The following is a 26,769-nucleotide window of genomic DNA, read 5'->3' as shown; positions in this document are numbered from 1 at the left end:
GACGCTTTTAATGCCCGTCAAAAGAGACGTGGAGGTCAGAGTGGTATAACAAGATGCTTTTAATGCCCCTTACAAAAGACGTGGAGGTCAGAGTGGTATAACAAGATGCATTTAATGCCCCTTACAAGACATGTGGAGGTCAGAGTGGTATAACAAGATGCTTTTCATTCCCCTTACAAGAGACGTGGAGCTCAGAGTGGTATAACAAGATGCTTTTAATGCCCCTTACAAGAGACGTGGAGGTCAGAGTGGTATAAAAAGGTGCTTTTAATGCCCCTTACAAGAGACGTGGAGGTCAGAGTGGTATAGCAAGTCGCTTTTAATGCCCCTTACAAGAGACGTGGAGGTGAGAGTGATATAACTAGACGCTTTTAATGCCCCATACAAGAGATGTGGAAGTCAGAGTGGTATAACAAGTCGCTTTTAATGCCCCGTCAGAAGAGAAGTGGAGGTCAGAGTGGTATAACAAGATGCTTTTAATGCCACTTACAAGAGACGTGGAGGTCAGAGTGGTATAACAAGACACTTTTAATGCCCCTTACAAGAGACGTGGAGGTCAGAGTGGTATAACAAGACGATTTCATGCCCCTTACAAGAGACGGGGAGGTCAGAGTGGTATAACAAGTTGCTTTTAATGCCCCTTGCAAGAGATGTGGAGGTCAGAGTTGTATAACAAGACGATTTTAATGCCCGTCAGAATAGACGTGGAGGTCAGAATGGTATAACAAGATGCTTTTAATGCCCCTTACAAGAGATGTGGATGTCAGAGTGGTATAACAAGACGCTTTTAATGCCCGTCAGAAGAGACGTGTAGGTCAGAATGGTATAACAAGACGCTTTTAATGCCCCTTACAAGAGATGTGGAGGTCAGAGTGGTATAACAAGCCGCTTTTAATGCCTGTCAGAAGAGACGTGGAGGTCAGAGTGGAATAACAACACGCTTTTAATGCCGCTTACAAGAGAAGTGGAGGTCAGAGTGGTATATCAAGTCGCTTTTAATGCCCGTTACAAGAGACGGGGAGGTCAGAGTGGTATAACAAGACGCTTTTAATGCCCCTTACAAGAGATGTGGAGGTCAGAGTGGTATAACAAGACGCTTTTAATGCCCCGTCAGAAGAGAAGTGGAGGTCAGAGTGGTATAACAAGACACTTTTAATGCCCCTAACAAGAGACGTGGAGGTCAGAGTGGTATAACAAGATGATTTCATGCCCCTTACAAGAGACGTGGAGGTCAGAGTAGTATAACAAGACGCTTTTATTGCCCCTTGCAAGAGATGTGGAGGTCAGAGTGGTATAACAAGATGCTTTTAATGCCCGTCAGAAGAGACGTGGAGGTCAGCGTGGTATAACAAGACGCTTTTAATGCCCCTTACAAGAGATGTGGAGGTCAGAGTGGTATAACAAGACGTTTTAATGCCTGTCAGAAGAGACGTGTAGGTCAGAATGGTATAACAAGACGCTTTTAATGCCCCTTACAAGAGATGTGGAGGTCAGAGTGGTATAACAAGCCGCTTTTAATGCCTGTCAGAAGAGACGTGGAGGTCAGAGTGGAATAACAAGACGCTTTTAATGCCGCTTACAAGAGAAGTGGAGGTCAGAGTCGTACAACTAGATGCTTTAAATGCCCCTTACAAGAGATGTGGAGGTCAGAGTGGTATAACAAGACGATTTTAATGCCTGTCAGAAGAGACGCGGAGGTCAGAGTGGTATAACAAGATGATTTTAATGCCCCTTACAAGAGATGTGGAGGTCAGAGTGGTATAACAAGACGCTTTTAATGCCCGTCAGAAGAGACGTCGAGGTCAGAGTGGTATAACAAGACGCTTTGAATGCCTTTTACAAGAGACATGGAAGTCAGAGTGGTATAACAAGATGCTTTTAATGCCCCTTACAAGAGACGTGTAGGTTAGAGTGGTATAACAAGATGCTTTTAATGCCCCTTACAAGAGATGTGGAGGTCAGAGTGCTATAACAAGACGCTTTTAATGCCCGTCAGAAGAGACGTGGAAGTCAGAGTGGTATAACAAGATGCTTTTAAAGCCCCTTACAAGAGATGTGCAGGTCAGAGTGATATAACAAGACGCTTTTAATGCCCGTCAGAAGAGACGTGGAGGTCAGAGAGTTATAACAAAATGCTTTTAATGCTCCTTACAAGAGACGTGGAGGTCAGAGTGGTATAACAAGATGCTTTTAATGCCCGTTACAAGAGACGTGGAGGTCAGAGTGGTATAACAAGACGCTTTTAATGCCCCTTACAAGAGACGTGGAGGTCAGAGTGGTATAACAAGACGCTTTAAATGCCCCTTAAAAGAAATATGGAGGTCAGAGTGGTATAACAAGACGCTTTTAATGCCCCGTCAGAAGAGAAGTGGAGGTCAGAGTGGTATAACAAGATGCTTTTAATGCCCCTTACAAGAGACGTGGAGGTCAGAGTGGTATAACAAGACACTTTAAATGCCCCTTACAAGAGACGTGGAGGTCAGAGTGGTATAACAAGACGATTTCATGCCCCTTACAAGAGACGTGGAGGTCAGAGTGGTATAACAAGACGCTTTTAATGCCCCTTACAAGAGATGTGGAGGTAAGAGTGGTATAACAAGCCGCTTTTAATGCCCGTCAGAAGAGACGTGGAGGTCAGAGTGGTATAACAAGACGCTTTTAATGCCGGTCAGAAGAGACGTGTAGGTCAGAATGGTATAACAAGACGCTTTTAATGCCCTTTACAAGAGATGTGGAGGTCAGAGTGGTATAACAAGATGCTTTTAAGGCCCGTCAGAAGAGACGTGGAGGTGAGAATGGTATAACAAGACGCTTTTAATGCCCCTCACAAGTGACGTGGAGGTCAGAGTGGTATAACAAGATGCTTTGAATGCCCGTCAGAAGAGACGTGGAGGTCAGAGTGGTATAGCAAGACGCTTTTAATGCCCCTTACAAGATATGTGGAGGTCAGAGTGGTATAACAAGACGCTTTTAATGCCCGTCAGAAGAGACGTGGAGGTCAGAGTGGTATAACAAGACGCTTTGAATGCCCTTTACAAGAGACGTGGAGGTCAGAGTGGTATAACAAGATGCTTTTAATGCCCCTTACAAGAGACGTGGAGGTTAAAGTGGTATAACAAGATGCTTTTAATGCCCCTTACAAGAGATGTGGAGGTCAGAGGGGTATAAAGAGACACTTTTAATGCCCGTCAGAAGAGACGTGGAGGTCAGAGTGTTATAACAAGATGCTTTTAATGCCCCTTACAAGAGACGTGGAGGTCAGAGTGGTATAACAAGACGCTTTAAATGCCCCTTACAAGATATGTGGAGGTCAGAGTGGTATAACAAGACGCTTTTAATGCCCGTCAGAAGAGACGTGGAGGTCAGAGTGGTATAACAAGACGCTTTGAATGCCCTTTACAAGAGACGTGGAGGTCAGAGTGGTATAACAAGATGCTTTTAATGCCCCTTACAAGAGACGTGGAGGTTAAAGTGGTATAACAAGATGCTTTTAATGCCCCTTACAAGAGATGTGGAGGTCAGAGTGGTATAACAAGACACTTTTAATGACGGTAAGAAGAGATGTGTAGGTCAGAATGGTATAACAAGACGCTTTTAGTGACCTTTACAAGAGATGTGGAGGTCAGAGTGGTATAACAAGACGCTTTTAAGGCCCGTCAGAAGAGACTTGGAGGTGAGAGTGGTATAACAAAACGCTTTTAATGCCCCTCACAAGTGACGTGGAGGTCAGAGTGGTATAACTAGATGCTTTTTATGCCCCTTACAAGAGATGTGGAGGTCAGAGTGGTATAACAAGATGCTTTGAATGCCCGTCAGACGAGACGTGGAGGTCAGAGTGGTATAACAAGTCGCTTTTAATGCCCCTTACAAGAGATGTGGAGGTCAGAGTGGTATAACAAGACGCTTTTAATGCCCGTCAGAAGAGACGTGGAGGTCAGAGTTGTATAACAAGACGCTTTGAATGCCATTTACAAGAGACGTGGAGGTCAGAGTGGTATAACAAGATGCTTTTAATGCCCCTTACAAGAGACGTGGAAGTTAAAGTTGTATAACAAGATGCTTTTAATGCCCCTTACAAGAGATATTGAGGTCAGAGTGGTATAACAAGACACTTTTAATGCCCGTCAGAAGAGACGTGGAGGTCAGAGTGGTATAACAAGACTCTTTTAAAGCCCCTTACAAGAGATGTGGAGGTCAGAGTGGTATAACAAGACACTTTTAATGCCCGTCAGAAGAGACGTGGAGGTCAGAGTGGTATAACAAGACGCCTTTAATGCCCCTTACAAGAGATGTGGAGGTCAGAGTGGTATAACAAGACGCTTTTAATGCCCGTCAGAAGAGTCGTGGAGGTCAGAGTGGTAAAACAAGATGCTTTTAATGCCCCTTACAAGAGACGTGGAGGTCAGAGTGGTATAACAAGGTGCTTTTAATGTCCCTTACAAGAGATGTGGAGGTCAGAGTGGTATAACAAGCCGCTTTTAATGCCCATCAGAAGAGACGTGGAGGTCAGAGTGGTATAACAAGACTCTTTTAATGTCCCTTACAAGAGACGTGGAGGTCAGAGTGGTATAAAGAGACACTTTTAATGCCCGTCAGAAGAGACGTGGAGGTCAGAGTGTTATAACAAGATGCTTTTAATGCCCCTTACAAGAGACGTGGAGGTCAGAGTGGTATAACAAGACTCTTTTAATGCCCCTTACAAGAGACGTGGAGGTCAGAGTGGTATAACAAGATGCTTTTAATGCCCCTTACAAGAGCCGTGGAGGTCAGAGTGGTATAACAAGACGTTTTAATGCCTGTCAGAAGAGACGTGTAGGTCAGAATGGTATAACAAGACGCTTTTAATGCCCCTTACAAGAGATGTGGAGGTCAGAGTGGTATAACAAGCCGCTTTTAATGCCTGTCAGAAGAGACGTGGAGGTCAGAGTGGAATAACAAGACGCTTTTAATGCCTCTTACAAGAGAAGTGGAGGTCAGAGTGGTACAACTAGATGCTTTAAATGCCCCTTACAAGAGATGTGGAGGTCAGAGTGGTATAACAAGACGCTTTTAATGCCTGTCAGAAGAGACGCGGAGGTCAGAGTGGTATAACAAGATGCTTTTAATGCCCCTTACAAGAGATGTGGAGGTCAGAGTGATATAACAAGACGCTGTTAATGCCCGTCAGAAGAGACGTGGAGGTCAGAGTGGTATAACAAGACGCTTTGAATGCCTTTTACAAGAGACATGGAAGTCAGAGTGGTATAACAAGATGCTTTTAATGCCCCTTACAAGAGACGTGTAGGTTAGAGTGGTATAACAAGATGCTTTTAATGCCCCTTACAAGAGATGTGGAGGTCAGAGTGCTATAACAAGACGCCTTTAATGCCCGTCAGAAGAGACGTGGAGGTCAGAGTGTTATAACAAAATGCTTTTAATGCTCCTTACAAGAGACGTGGAGGTCAGTGTGGTATAACAAGATGCTTTTAATGCCCGTTACAAGAGACGTGGAGGTCAGAGTGGTATAACAAGACGCTTTTAATGCCCCTTACAAGAGACGTGGAGGTCAGAGTGGTATAACAAGACGCTTTAAATGCCCCTTAAAAGAAATATGGAGGTCAGAGTGGTATAACAAGACGCTTTTAATGCCCCGTCAGAAGAGAAGTGGAGGTCAGAGTGGTATAACAAGGTGCTTTTAATGCCCGTTACAAGAGACGTGGAGGTCAGAGTGGTATAACAAGACACTTTAAATGCCGCTTACAAGAGACGTGGAGGTCAGAGTGGTATAACAAGACGATTTCATGCCCCTTACAAGAGACGTGGAGGTCAGAGTGGTATAACAAGACGCTTTTAATGCCCCTTACAAGAGATGTGGAGGTAAGAGTGGTATAACAAGCCGCTTTTAATGCCCGTCAGAAGAGACGTGGAGGTCAGAGTGGTATAACAAGACGCTTTTAATGCCGGTCAGATGAGACGTGTTGGTCAGAATGGTATAACAAGACGCTTTTAATGCCCTTTACAAGAGATGTGGAGGTCAGAGTGGTATAACAAGATGCTTTTAAGGCCCGTCAGAAGAGACGTGGAGGTGAGAATGGTATAACAAGACGCTTTTAATGCCCCTCACAAGTGACGTGGAGGTCAGAGTGGTATAACTAGATGCTTTTAATGCCCCTTACAAGAGATGTGGAGGTCAGAGTGGTATAACAAGATGCTTTGAATGCCCGTCAGAAGAGACGTGGAGGTCAGAGTGGTATAGCAAGACGCTTTTAATGCCCCTTACAAGATATGTGGAGGTCAGAGTGGTATAACAAGACGCTTTTAATGCCCGTCAGAAGAGACGTGGAGGTCAGAGTGGTATAACAAGACGCTTTGAATGCCCTTTACAAGAGACGTGGAGGTCAGAGTGGTATAACAAGATGCTTTTAATGCCCCTTACAAGAGACGTGGAGGTTAAAGTGGTATAACAAGATGCTTTTAATGCCCCTTACAAGAGATGTGGAGGTCAGAGTGGTATAACAAGACACTTTTAATGACGGTAAGAAGAGATGTGTAGGTCAGAATGGTATAACAAGACGCTTTTAGTGACCTTTACAAGAGATGTGGAGGTCAGAGTGGTATAAAAAGACGCTTTTAAGGCCCGTCAGAAGAGACATGGAGGTCAGAGTGGTATAACAAGATGCTTTTAATGCCCCTTACAAGAGACGTGGAAGTTAAAGTTGTATAACAAGATGCTTTTAATGCCCCTTACAAGAGATATTGAGGTCAGAGTGGTATAACAAGACACTTTTAATGCCCGTCAGAAGAGACGTGGAGATCAGAGTGGTATAACAAGACGCCTTTAATGCCCCTTACAAGAGATGTGGAGGTCAGAGTGGTATAACAAGACGCTTTTAATGCCCGTCAGAAGAGTCGTGGAGGTCAGAGTGGTAAAACAAGATGCTTTTAATGCCCCTTACAAGAGACGTGGAGGTCAAAGTGGTATAACAACGTGCTTTTAATGCCCCTTACAAGAGATGTGGAGGTCAGAGTGGTATAACAAGCCGCTTTTAATGCCCATCAGAAGAGACGTGGAGGTCAGAGTGTTATAACAAGATGCTTTTAATGCCCCTTACAAGAGACGTGGAGGTCAGAGTGGTATAACAAGACGCTTTTAATGCCCCTTACAAGAGACGTGGAGGTCAGAGTGGTATAACAAGATGCTTTTAATGCCCCTTACAAGAGCCGTGGAGGTCAGAGTGGTATAACAAGATGCTTTTATTGCCCGTTACAAGAGACGTGGAGGTCAGAGTGGTATAACAAGACGCTTTTAATGCCCGTCAGAAGAGACGTGGAGGTGAGAGTGGTATAATAAGACGCTTTTAATGTCCCTTACAAGAGACGTGGAGGTCAGAGTGGTATAACAAGACGCTTTTAATGCCCGTCAGAAGAGACGTGCAGGTCAGAGTGGTATAACAAGATGCTTTTAATGCCCCTTACAAGAGACGTGGAGGTCAGAGTGGTATAACAAGATGCTTTTAATGCCCCTTACAAGACATGTGGAGGTCAGAGTGGTATAACAAGATGCTTTTAATTCCCCTTACAAGAGACGTGGAGCTCAGAGTGGTATAACAAGATGCTTTTAATGCCCCTTACAAGAGACGTGGAGGTCAGAGTGGTATAACAAGTCGCTTTTAATGCCCCGTCAGAAGAGAAGTGGAGGTCAGAGTGGTATAACAAGATGCTTTTAATGCCCCTTACAAGAGACGTCGAGGTCAGAGTGGTCTAACAAGACACTTTTAATGCCCCTTACAAGAGACGTGGAGGTCAGAGTGGTATAACAAGACGATTTCATGCCGCTTACAAGAGACGTGGAGGTCAGAGTGGTATAACAAGACACTTTTAATGCCCCTTACAAGAGACGTGGAGCTCAGAGTGTTATAACAAGATGCTTTTAATGCCCCTTACAAGAGACGTGGAGGTCAGAGTGGTATAACAAGATGCTTTTAATGCCCCTTACAAGAGACGTGGAGGTCAGAGTGGTATAACAAGATGCTTTTAATGCCCCTTACAAGAGACGTGGAGGTCAGAGTGGTATAACAAGACGCTTTTATTGCCCGTTACAAGAGACGTGGAGGTCAGAGTGGTAAAACAAGACGCTTTTAATGCCCGTCAGCAGAGAAGTGGAGGTGAGAGTGGTATAACAAGACGCTTTTAATGTCCCTTACAAGAGACGTGGAGGTCAGAGTCGTATAACAAGACGCTTTTAATGCCCGTCAGAAGAGACGTTGAGGTCAGAGGGGTATAACAAGATGCTTTTAATGCCCCTTACAAGAGACGTGGAGGTCAGAGTGGTATAACAAGATGCTTTTAATGCCCCTTACAAGACATGTGGAGGTCAGAGTGGTATAACAAGACGCTTTTATTGCCCCTTACAAGAGACGTGGAGCTCAGAGTGGTATAACAAGATGCTTTTAATGCCCCTTACAAGAGACGTGGAGGTCAGAGTGGTATAACAAGACACTTTTAATGCCCCTTACAAGAGACATGGAGGTCAGAGTGGTATAACAAGTCGCTTTTAATGCCCCTTACAAGAGACGTGGAGGTCAGAGTGATATAACGAGACGCTTTTAATGCCCCTTACAAGAGATGTGGAGGTCAGAGTGGTATAAGAAGCCGCTTTTAATGCCCCTTACAAGAGATGTAGAGGTCAGAGTGGTATAACAAGACGCTTTTAATGCCCCTTACAAGAGATGTAGAGGTCAGAGTTGTATAACAAGACGCTTTTAATGCCCGTCAGAAGAGACGTGTAGGTCAGAATGGTATAACAAGACGCTTTTAATGCCCTTTACAAGAGATGTGGAGGTCAGAGTGGTATAACAAGACGCTTTTAAGGCCCGTCAGAAGAGACGTGGAGGTCAGAGTTGTATAACAAGACGCTTTAAATGCCCCTCACAAGAGACGTGGAGGTCAGAGTGGTATTTCTAGATGCTTTTAATGCCCCTTACAAGAGATGTGGAGGTCAGAGAGGTATAACAAGACGCTTTGAATGCCCGTCAGAAGAGACGTGGAGGTCAGAGTGGTATAACAAGACGCTTTGAATGCCCATTACAAGAGACGTGGAGGTCAGAGTCGTATAACAAGATGTTTTTGATGCCCCTTACAAGAGACGTGGAGGTTAAAGTGGTATAACAAGATGCTTTTAATGCCCCTTACAAGAGATGTGGAGTTCAGAGTGGAATAACAAGACACTTTTAATGCCCGTCAGAAGAGACGTGGAGGTCAGAATGGTATTACAAGACTCTTTTAAAGCCCCTTACAAGAGATGTGGAGGTCAGAGTGGTATAACAAGACGCTTTTAATGCCCGTCATAAGAGACGTGGAAGTCAGAGTGGTATAACAAGATGCTTTTAATGCCCCTTACAAGAGATGTGGAGGTCAGAGTGGTATAACAAGACGCTCTTAATGCCCGTCAGAAGAGACGTGGAGGTCAGAGTGGTGAAACAAGATGCTTTTAATGCCCCTTACAAGAGACGTGGAGGTCAGACTGGTATAACAAGGGGCTTTTAATGCCCCTTACAAGAGATGTGGAGGTCAGAGTGGTATAACAAGACGCTTTTAATTCCCGTCAGAAGAGACATGGAGGTCAGAGTGGTATGGCAAGACTCTTTTATTGTCCCTTACAAGAGACGTGGAGGTCAGAGTGGTATAACAAGACGCTTTTAATGCCCATCAAAAGAGACGTGGAGGTAAGAATGTTATAACAAGATGCTTTTAATGCCCCTTACAAGAGACGTGGAGGTCAGAGTGGTATAACAAGGTGCTTTTAATGCCCCTTACAAGAGATGTGGAGGTCAGAGAGGTATAACAAGACGCTTTTAATGACCTGTCAGAAGAGAAGTGGAGGTCAGAGTGGTATAATAAGACACTTTTAATGCCCCTTACAAGAGACGTGGAGGTCAGAGTGGTATAACAAGACGATTGCATGCCCCTTACAAGAGACGTGGAGGTCAGAGTGGTATAACAAGACGCTTTTAAGGCCCGTCAGAAGAGAAGTGGAGGTCAGAGTGGTATAACAAGACGCTTTAAATGCCCCTCACAAGAGACGTGGAGGTCAGATTGGTATAACTAGATGCTTTTAATGCCCGTCAGAAGAGACGTGGAGGTCAGAGTGGTATAACAAGACGCTTTAAATGCCCCTTACAAGAGATGTGGAGGTCAGAGTGGTATAACAAGACGCTTTTAATGCCTGTCAGAAGAGAAGTGGAGGTCAGACTGGTATAACAAGACGCTTTGAATGCCCTTTACAAGAGACGTGGAGGTCAGAGTGGTATAACAAGATGCTTTTAATGCCCCTTACAAGAGACGTGGAGGTTAAAGTGGTATAACAAGATGCTTTTAATGCCCCTTACAAGAGACGTGGAGGTCAGAGTGGTATAACAAGACTCTTTTAAAGCCACTTACAAGAGATGTGGAGGTCAGAGTGGTATAACAAGATGCTTTTAATGCCCGTCAAAAGAGACGTGGAGGTCAGAGTGGTATAACAAGACGCCTTTAATGCCCCTTACAAGAGACGTGGAGGTCAGAGTTGTATAACAAGACGCTTTTAATGCCCGTCAGAAGAGACGTGGAGGTCAGAGTCTTATAACAAGATGATTTTAATGCCCCTTACAAGAGACGTGGAGGTCAGAGTGGTATAACAAGACGCTTTTAATGCCCCTTACAAGAGACGTGGATGTCAGAGTGGTATAACAAGACGCTTTTAATGCCCCTTACAAGAGACGTGGAGGTCAGAGTTGTATAACAAGACGCTTTTAATGCCCATCAGAAGAGACATGGAGGTCAGAGTGGTATAACAAGACTCTTTTAATGTCCCTTACAAGAGACGTGGAGGTCAGAGTTGTATAACAAGACGCTTTTAATGCCCGTCAGAAGAGACGTGGAGGTCAGAGTCTTATAACAAGATGATTTTAATGCCCCTTACAAGAGACGTGGAGGTCAGAGTGGTATAACAAGACGCTTTTAATGCCCCTTACAAGAGACGTGGATGTCAGAGTGGTATAACAAGACGCTTTTAATGCCCCTTACAAGAGACGTGGAGGTCAGAGTGGTATAACAAGACGCTTTTATTGCCCGTTACAAGAGACGTGGAGGTCAGAGTGGTATAACAAGACTCTTTTAATGCCCGTCAGAAGAGACGTGGAGGTCAGAGTGGTATAACAAGACTCTTTTAATGTCCCTTACAAGAGACGTGGAGGTCAGAGTGGTATAACAAGACGCTTTTAATGCCCGGCAGAAGAGACGTGAAGGTCAGAGTGGTATAACCAGATGCTTTTAATGCCCCTTACAAGAGACGTGGAGGTCAGAGTGGTATAACAAGATGCTTTTAATGCCCCTTACAAGACATTTGGAGGTCAGAGTGGTATAACAAGACGCTTTTAATGCCCCTTACAAGAGACGTGGAGCTCAGAGTGGTATAACAAGATGCTCCTAATGCCCCTTACAAGAGAAGTGGAGGTCAGAGTGGTATAACAAGACGCTTTTAATGCCCCTTACAAGAGACGTGGAGGTCAGAGTGGTATATCAAGTCGCTTTTAATGCCCCTTACAAGAGACGTGGAGGTGAGAGTAGTATAACGAGACGCTTTTAATGCCCCTTACAAGAGATGTGGAGGTCAGAGAGGTATAACAAGACGCTTTTAATGACCTGTCAGAAGAGAAGTGGAGGTCAGAGTGGTATAATAAGACACTTTTAATGCCCCTTACAAGAGACGTGGAGGTCAGAGTGGTATAACAAGACGATTGCATGCCCCTTACAAGAGACGTGGAGGTCAGAGTGGTATAACAAGACGCTTTTAATGCCTTTTACAAGAGATGTGGAGGTCAGAGTGGTATAACAAGACGCTTTTAAGGCACGTCAGAAGAGAAGTGGAGGTCAGAGTGGTATAACAAGACGCTTTAAATGCCCCTCACAAGAGACGTGGAGGTCAGATTGGTATAACTAGATGCTTTTAATGCCCGTCAGAAGAGACGTGGAGGTCAGAGTGGTATAACAAGACGCTTTAAATGCCCCTTACAAGAGATGTGGAGGTCAGAGTGGTATAACAAGACGCTTTTAATGCCCGTCAGAAGAGACGTGGAGGTCAGACTGGTATAACAAGACGCTTTGAATGCCCTTTACAAGAGACGTGGAGGTCAGAGTGGTATAACAAGATGCTTTTAATGCCCCTTACAAGAGACGTGGAGGTTAAAGTGGTATAACAAGATGCTTTTAATGCCCCTTACAAGAGACGTGGAGGTCAGAGTGGTATAACAAGACTCTTTTAAAGCCCCTTACAAGAGATGTGGAGGTCAGAGTGGTATAACAAGATGCTTTTAATGCCCGTCAAAAGAGACGTGGAGGTCAGAGTGGTATAACAAGACGCCTTTAATGCCCCTTACAAGAGACGTGGAGGTCAGAGTGGTATAACAAGACGCTTTTAATGCCCGTCAGAAGAAACGTGGAGGTAAGAGTGTTATAACAAGATGCTTTTAATGCCCCTTACAAGAGACGTGGAGGTCAGAGTGGTATAACAAGACGCTTTAAATGCCCCTCACAAGAGACGTGGAGGTCAGATTGGTATAACTAGATGCTTTTAATGCCCGTCAGAAGAGACGTGGAGGTCAGAGTGGTATAACAAGACGCTTTAAATGCCCCTTACAAGAGATGTGGAGGTCAGAGTGGTATAACAAGACGCTTTTAATGCCTGTCAGAAGAGAAGTGGAGGTCAGACTGGTATAACAAGACGCTTTGAATGCCCTTTACAAGAGACGTGGAGGTCAGAGTGGTATAACAAGATGCTTTTAATGCCCCTTACAAGAGACGTGGAGGTTAAAGTGGTATAACAAGATGCTTTTAATGCCCCTTACAAGAGACGTGGAGGTCAGAGTGGTATAACAAGACTCTTTTAAAGCCACTTACAAGAGATGTGGAGGTCAGAGTGGTATAACAAGATGCTTTTAATGCCCGTCAAAAGAGACGTGGAGGTCAGAGTGGTATAACAAGACGCCTTTAATGCCCCTTACAAGAGACGTGGAGGTCAGAGTTGTATAACAAGACGCTTTTAATGCCCGTCAGAAGAGACGTGGAGGTCAGAGTCTTATAACAAGATGATTTTAATGCCCCTTACAAGAGACGTGGAGGTCAGAGTGGTATAACAAGACGCTTTTAATGCCCCTTACAAGAGACGTGGATGTCAGAGTGGTATAACAAGACGCTTTTAATGCCCCTTACAAGAGACGTGGAGGTCAGAGTTGTATAACAAGACGCTTTTAATGCCCATCAGAAGAGACATGGAGGTCAGAGTGGTATAACAAGACTCTTTTAATGTCCCTTACAAGAGACGTGGAGGTCAGAGTTGTATAACAAGACGCTTTTAATGCCCGTCAGAAGAGACGTGGAGGTCAGAGTCTTATAACAAGATGATTTTAATGCCCCTTACAAGAGACGTGGAGGTCAGAGTGGTATAACAAGACGCTTTTAATGCCCCTTACAAGAGACGTGGATGTCAGAGTGGTATAACAAGACGCTTTTAATGCCCCTTACAAGAGACGTGGAGGTCAGAGTGGTATAACAAGACGCTTTTATTGCCCGTTACAAGAGACGTGGAGGTCAGAGTGGTATAACAAGACTCTTTTAATGCCCGTCAGAAGAGACGTGGAGGTCAGAGTGGTATAACAAGACTCTTTTAATGTCCCTTACAAGAGACGTGGAGGTCAGAGTGGTATAACAAGACGCTTTTAATGCCCGGCAGAAGAGACGTGAAGGTCAGAGTGGTATAACCAGATGCTTTTAATGCCCCTTACAAGAGACGTGGAGGTCAGAGTGGTATAACAAGATGCTTTTAATGCCCCTTACAAGACATTTGGAGGTCAGAGTGGTATAACAAGACGCTTTTAATGCCCCTTACAAGAGACGTGGAGCTCAGAGTGGTATAACAAGATGCTCCTAATGCCCCTTACAAGAGAAGTGGAGGTCAGAGTGGTATAACAAGACGCTTTTAATGCCCCTTACAAGAGACGTGGAGGTCAGAGTGGTATATCAAGTCGCTTTTAATGCCCCTTACAAGAGACGTGGAGGTGAGAGTAGTATAACGAGACGCTTTTAATGCCCCTTACAAGAGATGTGGAGGTCAGAGAGGTATAACAAGACGCTTTTAATGACCTGTCAGAAGAGAAGTGGAGGTCAGAGTGGTATAATAAGACACTTTTAATGCCCCTTACAAGAGACGTGGAGGTCAGAGTGGTATAACAAGACGATTGCATGCCCCTTACAAGAGACGTGGAGGTCAGAGTGGTATAACAAGACGCTTTTAATGCCTTTTACAAGAGATGTGGAGGTCAGAGTGGTATAACAAGACGCTTTTAAGGCACGTCAGAAGAGAAGTGGAGGTCAGAGTGGTATAACAAGACGCTTTAAATGCCCCTCACAAGAGACGTGGAGGTCAGATTGGTATAACTAGATGCTTTTAATGCCCGTCAGAAGAGACGTGGAGGTCAGAGTGGTATAACAAGACGCTTTAAATGCCCCTTACAAGAGATGTGGAGGTCAGAGTGGTATAACAAGACGCTTTTAATGCCCGTCAGAAGAGACGTGGAGGTCAGACTGGTATAACAAGACGCTTTGAATGCCCTTTACAAGAGACGTGGAGGTCAGAGTGGTATAACAAGATGCTTTTAATGCCCCTTACAAGAGACGTGGAGGTTAAAGTGGTATAACAAGATGCTTTTAATGCCCCTTACAAGAGACGTGGAGGTCAGAGTGGTATAACAAGACTCTTTTAAAGCCCCTTACAAGAGATGTGGAGGTCAGAGTGGTATAACAAGATGCTTTTAATGCCCGTCAAAAGAGACGTGGAGGTCAGAGTGGTATAACAAGACGCCTTTAATGCCCCTTACAAGAGACGTGGAGGTCAGAGTGGTATAACAAGACGCTTTTAATGCCCGTCAGAAGAAACGTGGAGGTAAGAGTGTTATAACAAGATGCTTTTAATGCCCCTTACAAGAGACGTGGAGGTCAGAGTGGTATAACAAGACGCTTTAAATGCCCCTCACAAGAGACGTGGAGGTCAGATTGGTATAACTAGATGCTTTTAATGCCCGTCAGAAGAGACGTGGAGGTCAGAGTGGTATAACAAGACGCTTTAAATGCCCCTTACAAGAGATGTGGAGGTCAGAGTGGTATAACAAGACGCTTTTAATGCCCCTTACAAGAGATGTGGAGGTAAGAGTGGTATAACAAGCCGCTTTTAATGCCCGTCAGAAGAGACGTGGAGGTCAGAGTGGTATAACAAGACGCTTTTAATGCCGGTCAGAAGAGACGTGTTGGTCAGAATGGTATAACAAGACGCTTTTAATGCCCTTTACAAGAGATGTGGAGGTCAGAGTGGTATAACAAGATGCTTTTAAGGCCCGTCAGAAGAGACGTGGAGGTGAGAATGGTATAACAAGACGCTTTTAATGCCCCTCACAAGTGACGTGGAGGTCAGAGTGGTATAACTAGATGCTTTTAATGCCCCTTACAAGAGATGTGGAGGTCAGAGTGGTATAACAAGATGCTTTGAATGCCCGTCAGAAGAGACGTGGAGGTCAGAGTGGTATAGCAAGACGCTTTTAATGCCCCTTACAAGATATGTGGAGGTCAGAGTGGTATAACAAGACGCTTTTAATGCCCGTCAGAAGAGACGTGGAGGTCAGAGTGGTATAACAAGACGCTTTGAATGCCCTTTACAAGAGACGTGGAGGTCAGAGTGGTATAACAAGATGCTTTTAATGCCCCTTACAAGAGACGTGGAGGTTAAAGTGGTATAACAAGATGCTTTTAATGCCCCTTACAAGAGATGTGGAGGTCAGAGTGGTATAACAAGACACTTTTAATGACGGTAAGAAGAGATGTGTAGGTCAGAATGGTATAACAAGACGCTTTTAGTGACCTTTACAAGAGATGTGGAGGTCAGAGTGGTATAACAAGACGCTTTTAAGGCCCGTCAGAAGAGACATGGAGGTCAGAGTGGTATAACAAGATGCTTTTAAGGCCCCTTACAAGAGACGTGGAAGTTAAAGTTGTATAACAAGATGCTTTTAATGCCCCTTACAAGAGATATTGAGGTCAGAGTGGTATAACAAGACACTTTTAATGCCCGTCAGAAGAGACGTGGAGATCAGAGTGGTATAACAAGACGCCTTTAATGCCCCTTACAAGAGATGTGGAGGTCAGAGTGGTATAACAAGACGCTTTTAATGCCCGTCAGAAGAGTCGTGGAGGTCAGAGTGGTAAAACAAGATGCTTTTAATGCCCCTTACAAGAGACGTGGAGGTCAGAGTGGTATAACAACGTGCTTTTAATGCCCCTTACAAGAGATGTGGAGGTCAGAGTGGTATAACAAGCCGCTTTTAATGCCCATCAGAAGAGACGTGGAGGTCAGAGTGTTATAACAAGATGCTTTTAATGCCCCTTACAAGAGACGTGGAGGTCAGAGTGGTATAACAAGACGCTTTTAATGCCCCTTACAAGAGACGTGGAGGTCAGAGTGGTATAACAAGATGCTTTTAATGCCCCTTACAAGAGCCGTGGAGGTCAGAGTGGTATAACAAGATGCTTTTATTGCCCGTTACAAGAGACGTGGAGGTCAGAGTGGTATAACAAGACGCTTTTAATGCCCGTCAGAAGAGACGTGGAGGTGAGAGTGGTATAATAAGACGCTTTTAATGTCCCTTACAAGAGACGTGGAGGTCAGAGTGGTATAACAAGACGCTTTTAATGCCCGTCAGAAGAGACGTGCAGGTCAGAGTGGTATAACAAGATGCTTTTAATGCCCCTTACAAGAGACGTGGAGGTCAGAGTGGTATAACAAGATGCTTTTAATGCCCCTTACAAGACATGTGGAGGTCAGAGTGGTATAACAAGATGCTTTTAATTCCCCTTACAAGAGACGTGGAGCTCAGAGTGGTATAACAAGATGCTTTTAATGCCCCTTACAAGAGACGTGGAGGTCAGAGTGGTATAACAAGTCGCTTTTAATGCCCCGTCAGAAGAGAAGTGGAGGTCAGAGTGGTATAACAAGATGCTTTTAATGCCCCTTACAAGAGACGTCGAGGTCAGAGTGGTCTAACAAGACACTTTTAATGCCCCTTACAAGAGACGTGGAGGTCAGAGTGGTATAACAAGACGATTTCATGCCGCTTACAAGAGACGTGGAGGTCAGAGTGGTATAACAAGACACTTTTAATGCCCCTTACAAGAGACGTGGAGCTCAGAGTGTTATAACAAGATGCTTTTAATGCCCCTTACAAGAGACGTGGAGGTCAGAGTGGTATAACAAGATGCTTTTAATGCCCCTTACAAGAGACGTGGAGGTCAGAGTGGTATAACAAGATGCTTTTAATGCCCCTTACAAGAGACGTGGAGGTCAGAGTGGTATAACAAGACGCTTTTATTGCCCGTTACAAGAGACGTGGAGGTCAGAGTGGTAAAACAAGACGCTTTTAATGCCCGTCAGCAGAGAAGTGGAGGTGAGAGTGGTATAACAAGACGCTTTTAATGTCCCTTACAAGAGACGTGGAGGTCAGAGTCGTATAACAAGACGCTTTTAATGCCCGTCAGAAGAGACGTTGAGGTCAGAGGGGTATAACAAGATGCTTTTAATGCCCCTTACAAGAGACGTGGAGGTCAGAGTGGTATAACAAGATGCTTTTAATGCCCCTTACAAGACATGTGGAGGTCAGAGTGGTATAACAAGACGCTTTTATTGCCCCTTACAAGAGACGTGGAGCTCAGAGTGGTATAACAAGATGCTTTTAATGCCCCTTACAAGAGACGTGGAGGTCAGAGTGGTATAACAAGACACTTTTAATGCCCCTTACAAGAGACATGGAGGTCAGAGTGGTATAACAAGTCGCTTTTAATGCCCCTTACAAGAGACGTGGAGGTCAGAGTGATATAACGAGACGCTTTTAATGCCCCTTACAAGAGATGTGGAGGTCAGAGTGGTATAAGAAGCCGCTTTTAATGCCCCTTACAAGAGATGTAGAGGTCAGAGTGGTATAACAAGACGCTTTTAATGCCCCTTACAAGAGATGTAGAGGTCAGAGTTGTATAACAAGACGCTTTTAATGCCCGTCAGAAGAGACGTGTAGGTCAGAATGGTATAACAAGACGCTTTTAATGCCCTTTACAAGAGATGTGGAGGTCAGAGTGGTATAACAAGACGCTTTTAAGGCCCGTCAGAAGAGACGTGGAGGTCAGAGTTGTATAACAAGACGCTTTAAATGCCCCTCACAAGAGACGTGGAGGTCAGAGTGGTATTTCTAGATGCTTTTAATGCCCCTTACAAGAGATGTGGAGGTCAGAGAGGTATAACAAGACGCTTTGAATGCCCGTCAGAAGAGACGTGGAGGTCAGAGTGGTATAACAAGACGCTTTGAATGCCCATTACAAGAGACGTGGAGGTCAGAGTCGTATAACAAGATGTTTTTGATGCCCCTTACAAGAGACGTGGAGGTTAAAGTGGTATAACAAGATGCTTTTAATGCCCCTTACAAGAGATGTGGAGTTCAGAGTGGAATAACAAGACACTTTTAATGCCCGTCAGAAGAGACGTGGAGGTCAGAATGGTATTACAAGACTCTTTTAAAGCCCCTTACAAGAGATGTGGAGGTCAGAGTGGTATAACAAGACGCTTTTAATGCCCGTCATAAGAGACGTGGAAGTCAGAGTGGTATAACAAGATGCTTTTAATGCCCCTTACAAGAGATGTGGAGGTCAGAGTGGTATAACAAGACGCTCTTAATGCCCGTCAGAAGAGACGTGGAGGTCAGAGTGGTGAAACAAGATGCTTTTAATGCCCCTTACAAGAGACGTGGAGGTCAGACTGGTATAACAAGGGGCTTTTAATGCCCCTTACAAGAGATGTGGAGGTCAGAGTGGTATAACAAGACGCTTTTAATTCCCGTCAGAAGAGACATGGAGGTCAGAGTGGTATGGCAAGACTCTTTTATTGTCCCTTACAAGAGACGTGGAGGTCAGAGTGGTATAACAAGACGCTTTTAATGCCCATCAAAAGAGACGTGGAGGTAAGAATGTTATAACAAGATGCTTTTAATGCCCCTTACAAGAGACGTGGAGGTCAGAGTGGTATAACAAGGTGCTTTTAATGCCCCTTACAAGAGATGTGGAGGTCAGAGAGGTATAACAAGACGCTTTTAATGACCTGTCAGAAGAGAAGTGGAGGTCAGAGTGGTATAATAAGACACTTTTAATGCCCCTTACAAGAGACGTGGAGGTCAGAGTGGTATAACAAGACGATTGCATGCCCCTTACAAGAGACGTGGAGGTCAGAGTGGTATAACAAGACGCTTTTAAGGCCCGTCAGAAGAGAAGTGGAGGTCAGAGTGGTATAACAAGACGCTTTAAATGCCCCTCACAAGAGACGTGGAGGTCAGATTGGTATAACTAGATGCTTTTAATGCCCGTCAGAAGAGACGTGGAGGTCAGAGTGGTATAACAAGACGCTTTAAATGCCCCTTACAAGAGATGTGGAGGTCAGAGTGGTATAACAAGACGCTTTTAATGCCTGTCAGAAGAGAAGTGGAGGTCAGACTGGTATAACAAGACGCTTTGAATGCCCTTTACAAGAGACGTGGAGGTCAGAGTGGTATAACAAGATTCTTTTAATGCCCCTTACAAGAGACGTGGAGGTTAAAGTGGTATAACAAGATGCTTTTAATGCCCCTTACAAGAGACGTGGAGGTCAGAGTGGTATAACAAGACTCTTTTAAAGCCACTTACAAGAGATGTGGAGGTCAGAGTGGTATAACAAGATGCTTTTAATGCCCGTCAAAAGAGACGTGGAGGTCAGAGTGGTATAACAAGACGCCTTTAATGCCCCTTACAAGAGACGTGGAGGTCAGAGTTGTATAACAAGACGCTTTTAATGCCCGTCAGAAGAGACGTGGAGGTCAGAGTCTTATAACAAGATGATTTTAATGCCCCTTACAAGAGACGTGGAGGTCAGAGTGGTATAACAAGACGCTTTTAATGCCCCTTACAAGAGACGTGGATGTCAGAGTGGTATAACAAGACGCTTTTAATGCCCCTTACAAGAGACGTGGAGGTCAGAGTTGTATAACAAGACGCTTTTAATGCCCATCAGAAGAGACATGGAGGTCAGAGTGGTATAACAAGACTCTTTTAATGTCCCTTACAAGAGACGTGGAGGTCAGAGTTGTATAACAAGACGCTTTTAATGCCCGTCAGAAGAGACGTGGAGGTCAGAGTCTTATAACAAGATGATTTTAATGCCCCTTACAAGAGACGTGGAGGTCAGAGTGGTATAACAAGACGCTTTTAATGCCCCTTACAAGAGACGTGGATGTCAGAGTGGTATAACAAGACGCTTTTAATGCCCCTTACAAGAGACGTGGAGGTCAGAGTGGTATAACAAGACGCTTTTATTGCCCGTTACAAGAGACGTGGAGGTCAGAGTGGTATAACAAGACTCTTTTAATGCCCGTCAGAAGAGACGTGGAGGTCAGAGTGGTATAACAAGACTCTTTTAATGTCCCTTACAAGAGACGTGGAGGTCAGAGTGGTATAACAAGACGCTTTTAATGCCCGGCAGAAGAGACGTGAAGGTCAGAGTGGTATAACCAGATGCTTTTAATGCCCCTTACAAGAGACGTGGAGGTCAGAGTGGTATAACAAGATGCTTTTAATGCCCCTTACAAGACATTTGGAGGTCAGAGTGGTATAACAAGACGCTTTTAATGCCCCTTACAAGAGACGTGGAGCTCAGAGTGGTATAACAAGATGCTCCTAATGCCCCTTACAAGAGAAGTGGAGGTCAGAGTGGTATAACAAGACGCTTTTAATGCCCCTTACAAGAGACGTGGAGGTCAGAGTGGTATATCAAGTCGCTTTTAATGCCCCTTACAAGAGACGTGGAGGTGAGAGTAGTATAACGAGACGCTTTTAATGCCCCTTACAAGAGATGTGGAGGTCAGAGAGGTATAACAAGACGCTTTTAATGACCTGTCAGAAGAGAAGTGGAGGTCAGAGTGGTATAATAAGACACTTTTAATGCCCCTTACAAGAGACGTGGAGGTCAGAGTGGTATAACAAGACGATTGCATGCCCCTTACAAGAGACGTGGAGGTCAGAGTGGTATAACAAGACGCTTTTAATGCCTTTTACAAGAGATGTGGAGGTCAGAGTGGTATAACAAGACGCTTTTAAGGCACGTCAGAAGAGAAGTGGAGGTCAGAGTGGTATAACAAGACGCTTTAAATGCCCCTCACAAGAGACGTGGAGGTCAGATTGGTATAACTAGATGCTTTTAATGCCCGTCAGAAGAGACGTGGAGGTCAGAGTGGTATAACAAGACGCTTTAAATGCCCCTTACAAGAGATGTGGAGGTCAGAGTGGTATAACAAGACGCTTTTAATGCCCGTCAGAAGAGACGTGGAGGTCAGACTGGTATAACAAGACGCTTTGAATGCCCTTTACAAGAGACGTGGAGGTCAGAGTGGTATAACAAGATGCTTTTAATGCCCCTTACAAGAGACGTGGAGGTTAAAGTGGTATAACAAGATGCTTTTAATGCCCCTTACAAGAGACGTGGAGGTCAGAGTGGTATAACAAGACTCTTTTAAAGCCCCTTACAAGAGATGTGGAGGTCAGAGTGGTATAACAAGATGCTTTTAATGCCCGTCAAAAGAGACGTGGAGGTCAGAGTGGTATAACAAGACGCCTTTAATGCCCCTTACAAGAGACGTGGAGGTCAGAGTGGTATAACAAGACGCTTTTAATGCCCGTCAGAAGAAACGTGGAGGTAAGAGTGTTATAACAAGATGCTTTTAATGCCCCTTACAAGAGACGTGGAGGTCAGAGTGGTATAACAAGACGCTTTAAATGCCCCTCACAAGAGACGTGGAGGTCAGATTGGTATAACTAGATGCTTTTAATGCCCGTCAGAAGAGACGTGGAGGTCAGAGTGGTATAACAAGACGCTTTAAATGCCCCTTACAAGAGATGTGGAGGTCAGAGTGGTATAACAAGACGCTTTTAATGCCCCTTACAAGAGATGTGGAGGTAAGAGTGGTATAACAAGCCGCTTTTAATGCCCGTCAGAAGAGACGTGGAGGTCAGAGTGGTATAACAAGACGCTTTTAATGCCGGTCAGAAGAGACGTGTTGGTCAGAATGGTATAACAAGACGCTTTTAATGCCCTTTACAAGAGATGTGGAGGTCAGAGTGGTATAACAAGATGCTTTTAAGGCCCGTCAGAAGAGACGTGGAGGTGAGAATGGTATAACAAGACGCTTTTAATGCCCCTCACAAGTGACGTGGAGGTCAGAGTGGTATAACTAGATGCTTTTAATGCCCCTTACAAGAGATGTGGAGGTCAGAGTGGTATAACAAGATGCTTTGAATGCCCGTCAGAAGAGACGTGGAGGTCAGAGTGGTATAGCAAGACGCTTTTAATGCCCCTTACAAGATATGTGGAGGTCAGAGTGGTATAACAAGACGCTTTTAATGCCCGTCAGAAGAGACGTGGAGGTCAGAGTGGTATAACAAGACGCTTTGAATGCCCTTTACAAGAGACGTGGAGGTCAGAGTGGTATAACAAGATGCTTTTAATGCCCCTTACAAGAGACGTGGAGGTTAAAGTGGTATAACAAGATGCTTTTAATGCCCCTTACAAGAGATGTGGAGGTCAGAGTGGTATAACAAGACACTTTTAATGACGGTAAGAAGAGATGTGTAGGTCAGAATGGTATAACAAGACGCTTTTAGTGACCTTTACAAGAGATGTGGAGGTCAGAGTGGTATAACAAGACGCTTTTAAGGCCCGTCAGAAGAGACATGGAGGTCAGAGTGGTATAACAAGATGCTTTTAATGCCCCTTACAAGAGACGTGGAAGTTAAAGTTGTATAACAAGATGCTTTTAATGCCCCTTACAAGAGATATTGAGGTCAGAGTGGTATAACAAGACACTTTTAATGCCCGTCAGAAGAGACGTGGAGATCAGAGTGGTATAACAAGACGCCTTTAATGCCCCTTACAAGAGATGTGGAGGTCAGAGTGGTATAACAAGACGCTTTTAATGCCCGTCAGAAGAGTCGTGGAGGTCAGAGTGGTATAACAAGATGCTTTTATTGCCCGTTACAAGAGACGTGGAGGTCAGAGTGGTATAACAAGACGCTTTTAATGCCCGTCAGAAGAGACGTGGAGGTGAGAGTGGTATAATAAGACGCTTTTAATGTCCCTTACAAGAGACGTGGAGGTCAGAGTGGTATAACAAGACGCTTTTAATGCCCGTCAGAAGAGACGTGCAGGTCAGAGTGGTATAACAAGATGCTTTTAATGCCCCTTACAAGAGACGTGGAGGTCAGAGTGGTATAACAAGATGCTTTTAATGCCCCTTACAAGACATGTGGAGGTCAGAGTGGTATAACAAGATGCTTTTAATTCCCCTTACAAGAGACGTGGAGCTCAGAGTGGTATAACAAGATGCTTTTAATGCCCCTTACAAGAGACGTGGAGGTCAGAGTGGTATAACAAGTCGCTTTTAATGCCCCGTCAGAAGAGAAGTGGAGGTCAGAGTGGTATAACAAGATGCTTTTAATGCCCCTTACAAGAGACGTCGAGGTCAGAGTGGTCTAACAAGACACTTTTAATGCCCCTTACAAGAGACGTGGAGGTCAGAGTGGTATAACAAGACGATTTCATGCCGCTTACAAGAGACGTGGAGGTCAGAGTGGTATAACAAGACACTTTTAATGCCCCTTACAAGAGACGTGGAGCTCAGAGTGTTATAACAAGATGCTTTTAATGCCCCTTACAAGAGACGTGGAGGTCAGAGTGGTATAACAAGATGCTTTTAATGCCCCTTACAAGAGACGTGGAGGTCAGAGTGGTATAACAAGATGCTTTTAATGCCCCTTACAAGAGACGTGGAGGTCAGAGTGGTATAACAAGACGCTTTTATTGCCCGTTACAAGAGACGTGGAGGTCAGAGTGGTAAAACAAGACGCTTTTAATGCCCGTCAGCAGAGAAGTGGAGGTGAGAGTGGTATAACAAGACGCTTTTAATGTCCCTTACAAGAGACGTGGAGGTCAGAGTCGTATAACAAGACGCTTTTAATGCCCGTCAGAAGAGACGTTGAGGTCAGAGGGGTATAACAAGATGCTTTTAATGCCCCTTACAAGAGACGTGGAGGTCAGAGTGGTATAACAAGACGCTTTAAATGCCCCTCACAAGAGACGTGGAGGTCAGATTGGTATAACTAGATGCTTTTAATGCCCGTCAGAAGAGACGTGGAGGTCAGAGTGGTATAACAAGACGCTTTAAATGCCCCTTACAAGAGATGTGGAGGTCAGAGTGGTATAACAAGACGCTTTTAATGCCCCTTACAAGAGATGTGGAGGTAAGAGTGGTATAACAAGCCGCTTTTAATGCCCGTCAGAAGAGACGTGGAGGTCAGAGTGGTATAACAAGACGCTTTTAATGCCGGTCAGAAGAGACGTGTTGGTCAGAATGGTATAACAAGACGCTTTTAATGCCCTTTACAAGAGATGTGGAGGTCAGAGTGGTATAACAAGATGCTTTTAAGGCCCGTCAGAAGAGACGTGGAGGTGAGAATGGTATAACAAGACGCTTTTAATGCCCCTCACAAGTGACGTGGAGGTCAGAGTGGTATAACTAGATGCTTTTAATGCCCCTTACAAGAGATGTGGAGGTCAGAGTGGTATAACAAGATGCTTTGAATGCCCGTCAGAAGAGACGTGGAGGTCAGAGTGGTATAGCAAGACGCTTTTAATGCCCCTTACAAGATATGTGGAGGTCAGAGTGGTATAACAAGACGCTTTTAATGCCCGTCAGAAGAGACGTGGAGGTCAGAGTGGTATAACAAGACGCTTTGAATGCCCTTTACAAGAGACGTGGAGGTCAGAGTGGTATAACAAGATGCTTTTAATGCCCCTTACAAGAGACGTGGAGGTTAAAGTGGTATAACAAGATGCTTTTAATGCCCCTTACAAGAGATGTGGAGGTCAGAGTGGTATAACAAGACACTTTTAATGACGGTAAGAAGAGATGTGTAGGTCAGAATGGTATAACAAGACGCTTTTAGTGACCTTTACAAGAGATGTGGAGGTCAGAGTGGTATAACAAGACGCTTTTAAGGCCCGTCAGAAGAGACATGGAGGTCAGAGTGGTATAACAAGATGCTTTTAATGCCCCTTACAAGAGACGTGGAAGTTAAAGTTGTATAACAAGATGCTTTTAATGCCCCTTACAAGAGATATTGAGATCAGAGTGGTATAACAAGACACTTTTAATGCCCGTCAGAAGAGACGTGGAGATCAGAGTGGTATAACAAGACGCCTTTAATGCCCCTTACAAGAGATGTGGAGGTCAGAGTGGTATAACAAGACGCTTTTAATGCCCGTCAGAAGAGTCGTGGAGGTCAGAGTGGTAAAACAAGATGCTTTTAATGCCCCTTACAAGAGACGTGGAGGTCAGAGTGGTATAACAACGTGCTTTTAATGCCCCTTACAAGAGATGTGGAGGTCAGAGTGGTATAACAAGCCGCTTTTAATGCCCATCAGAAGAGACGTGGAGGTCAGAGTGTTATAACAAGATGCTTTTAATGCCCCTTACAAGAGACGTGGAGGTCAGAGTGGTATAACAAGACGCTTTTAATGCCCCTTACAAGAGACGTGGAGGTCAGAGTGGTATAACAAGATGCTTTTAATGCCCCTTACAAGAGCCGTGGAGGTCAGAGTGGTATAACAAGATGCTTTTATTGCCCGTTACAAGAGACGTGGAGGTCAGAGTGGTATAACAAGACGCTTTTAATGCCCGTCAGAAGAGACGTGGAGGTGAGAGTGGTATAATAAGACGCTTTTAATGTCCCTTACAAGAGACGTGGAGGTCAGAGTGGTATAACAAGACGCTTTTAATGCCCGTCAGAAGAGACGTGCAGGTCAGAGTGGTATAACAAGATGCTTTTAATGCCCCTTACAAGAGACGTGGAGGTCAGAGTGGTATAACAAGATGCTTTTAATGCCCCTTACAAGACATGTGGAGGTCAGAGTGGTATAACAAGATGCTTTTAATTCCCCTTACAAGAGACGTGGAGCTCAGAGTGGTATAACAAGATGCTTTTAATGCCCCTTACAAGAGACGTGGAGGTCAGAGTGGTATAACAAGTCGCTTTTAATGCCCCGTCAGAAGAGAAGTGGAGGTCAGAGTGGTATAACAAGATGCTTTTAATGCCCCTTACAAGAGACGTCGAGGTCAGAGTGGTCTAACAAGACACTTTTAATGCCCCTTACAAGAGACGTGGAGGTCAGAGTGGTATAACAAGACGATTTCATGCCGCTTACAAGAGACGTGGAGGTCAGAGTGGTATAACAAGACACTTTTAATGCCCCTTACAAGAGACGTGGAGCTCAGAGTGTTATAACAAGATGCTTTTAATGCCCCTTACAAGAGACGTGGAGGTCAGAGTGGTATAACAAGATGCTTTTAATGCCCCTTACAAGAGACGTGGAGGTCAGAGTGGTATAACAAGATGCTTTTAATGCCCCTTACAAGAGACGTGGAGGTCAGAGTGGTATAACAAGACGCTTTTATTGCCCGTTACAAGAGACGTGGAGGTCAGAGTGGTAAAACAAGACGCTTTTAATGCCCGTCAGCAGAGAAGTGGAGGTGAGAGTGGTATAACAAGACGCTTTTAATGTCCCTTACAAGAGACGTGGAGGTCAGAGTC

The sequence above is a fragment of the Phyllobates terribilis genome, unplaced genomic scaffold (assembly GCF_046119375.1).
Source record: "Phyllobates terribilis strain yellow unplaced genomic scaffold, ASM4611937v1 Scaffold_1__5_contigs__length_1240528914, whole genome shotgun sequence".
Taxonomy (NCBI): Eukaryota; Metazoa; Chordata; class Amphibia; order Anura; family Dendrobatidae; genus Phyllobates; species Phyllobates terribilis.
The sequence above is the reverse complement of the archived record's forward strand: the minus strand, read 5'-3'. Positions refer to the sequence as shown.